Genomic DNA, 3,710 nt, shown 5'->3' with positions numbered 1-3,710 from the left:
ACTACCATAAGTTTAATAGAAATAAAAATATCAAATACCTCTTAGTAATTCGTTTTATTATATACCCACCAATGTATCGTTCTTTGATACTGTGGATTTCACAGCATGTAATCCGGTTTTCCGGATCACCAAACTGTGGTTTTCTGATTCCGTATCGGTATCCTCTGAAATTGATGCCGTCACAATGCATCAACGCAACGTTATTTGTGAAAAATATTGACCGCGTCACAAACAAAACTGCGTACACAAAACATAATTTCATGGTATGTCTGTGTTTTTGATAGTTTGGATTACATTTATTATCTTAGAAATGTGGATTTAAAATGCAGAAGGGGGTATATAATAAATTTATCATTACTACAGTAACTTGATCCGAAGAGTTGGGTCACGTCTCGTTGACAGGCGCGGATCATCAGATCAAACTCGACGCTTCGCGTCTCGTGTGATCTGATGATCCGCGCCTGTCAACTCGACGTGATCCGACTCTTCGGATCAAGTTACTGTAGTAATAATATATATGTATTACGCTCTTTCAGCCTTAAAACTAGACAGTTGTGTATGAGTTAATACAACGTGTTGGGATTCCCCTGACAAGCGTTGGTCTGTTTATAGACGTCTATTATAGGATGATTTATATGTAAAACTTATACGGTACCAATTTTGATGCACCAGATGCGTATTTCGACAAATAATGTCTCTTCAGTGATGCTCAACCGAAATGTTTGAAATCCGAAATAACTATGAAGTTTTAGATCTAAATATAGCCAAAAACAGCGTGCCAAACAAGTGGAGCCAAATTCGTCCAAGGATAAGAGCTATGCATGAGGGAGATAATCCTTAATTTTGAAATGAATTTCTAAATTTAATAACAGCAATTAAATATACATCCGTATTTTCAAGCTAGTAACGAAGTACTTAGCTACTGGGCTGTGTACGCAATATATTTACTTTCTAAATAATATTCGCACTGTTTTCTTTTTACATGCAGATGTTTTCAAGCATGTAATTAAGGGAAAGTTAATAACTTTATAAAGTAATTAATCTGCTTTAAAGTAATTATGTAAAAAATATAATACATGAACATCGGGTCATACAGCTTTAAACAAGGATTTTTGTTGTTAAAGACTGTCATTTACGATATCAGTAAGTAATACTTTATTCATTAAGGCAACAATGTAGTTAGGATTGCCTTTCCCTTTAATGTCAAAATATAGAAATGTGCATGACATTCTTTTGGTGTAAACGTATTTTTTCCACAAAGTACAACACTTTCCTCAGATATATGTACTTATGAATATATTGCATTTCAATAAGCCAGAACAACCCATAATATCATTGTCTGCTTTAACACCATAAAACATTGACAACATTGCAATAAATACATACCATTCAATAGATTTACGAAGAGCTTTTTGATTCCTTACTATTTTCGTTTTCATGTAGAACTGTTCCATCTTGTGTCTGCATCTCGCATGACATCTGATTTTGTGAAATAGAGATAATACTGTTCAAAACAACTGTTCTTGTACCTCAGGTTTTGACGCGGAATAATATGTATTATTATACCTTAGAATGTTTTTGCTATATAAATGTTAGGTGAATAAATTTGCTATTTCTTCTGGATAACGCTAGCTGTGAACTAGTTCTTCAGAGGGGAAGATATCTGTCGCAAATGTTGTTAAGAGGTTTTAAAGCTGGAACCAATTTGACAGCTGTAAAGATCCTATGCTTACTCCTTCTAGGCACCTGATCCCACCTCTGGTGTGTCCAGGGGTCCGTGTTTGTCTGACCCCACCTCTGTTGTGTCTAGGGGTCCGTATTTGCCGAAATGTCTATTTTGTATTGCTGGTAGGAGTCATGAGATTGATCACTGTTCGTTATCTTCAACTTTCATTATTAATATATAGTCGAATAGACAGCATCTAACTTGTATCATGACATCTTTGAGTTCTACACGATTACTATTCATCAATTTTATATGAACAATGAAAAAGAAGATGCAAATGAAGTATTTGAAAACAAAATAATGAAACAACAAACAACTGTTAAAAGGATATAGATTATTGATTTCATCTTTGCTTGAAAGAGGCTTTGCGGATTTGTAATGTACACGTATGAAGGTTTCTATCTCCCCTTCTTGATGAAACAGAATGCAATCAGTGATCAAAGTACTAATCCGACCATTACAACTACATTTATTGAAGCCAAGCTATGTAATTTTATTAAATGCCACAGAAAAACCAGACTGCATACTTTTGACGCCTCTAGTCAGTACTAGAAAGATGAAAGAATAAAGACACTATTTTTATGTAAATGATAAAATTTTAATACTAAGGCATACACCAATTATAAAATAAGGACACAGCTATATACAAATTCATTTTTACGATGGAGCATGCAGGAAACCGAGATATCTACATCACGTGGTCCAATATACAGGACATTATTGGTCCAGCAAGGGAATGACCATATTTGATAAGGAGATTGTTTTGGACTCCCAATTTAAGAATTTTCTAAAAGATTCTTGTGTCAACGTTTATTTACGTTAATGGACTTAATCCATCCATATTCTTGGAATGGGTAATTTGCTTCACTTGGCTAGAGATAGAAGCGCACATAGCCACTTCCATGCACTATTCAGGTACGATTAGTTATGTTAATAATATACAAAATAAGTAACGTCATGCCCTGATGCATAAAAATAATAATATGCTTCTCTGAAGGACGATATGCAATTAATTTTCTTTCGTTTACGTAATGAAATGATGTGTTAATACAAAAAGTAATTAATACATGCAAGGTAAAGATAACGCAGTGATCAATCTCATAACTCCTATAACCAATACAAAATAGATAGTTGAGCAAACACGGACCCTGGACACACCAGATGTGGGATCAGGTGCCTAGGAGGAGTAAGCATCCCCTGTTGACCGGTCACACCCGCCGTGAGCCCTATATCCTGATCAGGTCAACGGAGTTATCCGCAGTCAAAATCAGTGTGCCAAGAACGGCTTAACAATCGGTATGATACACATCAGACAGCATTTGACATACTTCTCTTAGTTAAATATGAAATAAAATGGATTTTTTAAAATAATGAATGAATTATATATATAACTGTCAATATACTTCTCTGAAGTACGAAATAAAATTAGACAGTCTATAGCATGTAAAATATGATTGTTTAAAATGCAAGAACTACAATTTATATGGGTGGAATGTGGCCATGCGCCAATATCAATATATAGACGGGTCTGTGCGACGATACGGAAACAAGAGAACACGAAAATAAAATTATTTGGGTTTTGGTCTTGCTTGTCTATTATTTACGAATGTCACCAGCGACGGCCAGTACACAAATGTCCCTTGTCTCTTGAGCAACAGTTTCGTCTTTACACAAGTTTGATTCAATTCCGAGAAATCTACCTGCAAGTGACACCACCACCCAAAGGAGACTGGAGAAGGCACAAATAATATCAACACTAACCCGGACCCTCATGGGACTAATCGCAAATGAAGAATTCCAATCGCAAACGAAGAATTTCATTTATTAGCCGAGCAACATAATAAAGATGTAGCACAATAAATGTACACATATACATCTGTACATGAATATATTAAAAAAATTTGGCAAACATTTTTATTTATTTTGTAAATAATTGATATTTTGCCCATACATTTTTACCATTTTCCCTTCAAAACAAGGAGTT

The sequence above is a fragment of the Ostrea edulis genome, chromosome 2 (assembly GCF_947568905.1).
Source record: "Ostrea edulis chromosome 2, xbOstEdul1.1, whole genome shotgun sequence".
Lineage (NCBI taxonomy): Eukaryota > Metazoa > Mollusca > Bivalvia > Ostreida > Ostreidae > Ostrea > Ostrea edulis.
This window is presented reverse-complemented; position numbering follows the sequence as displayed.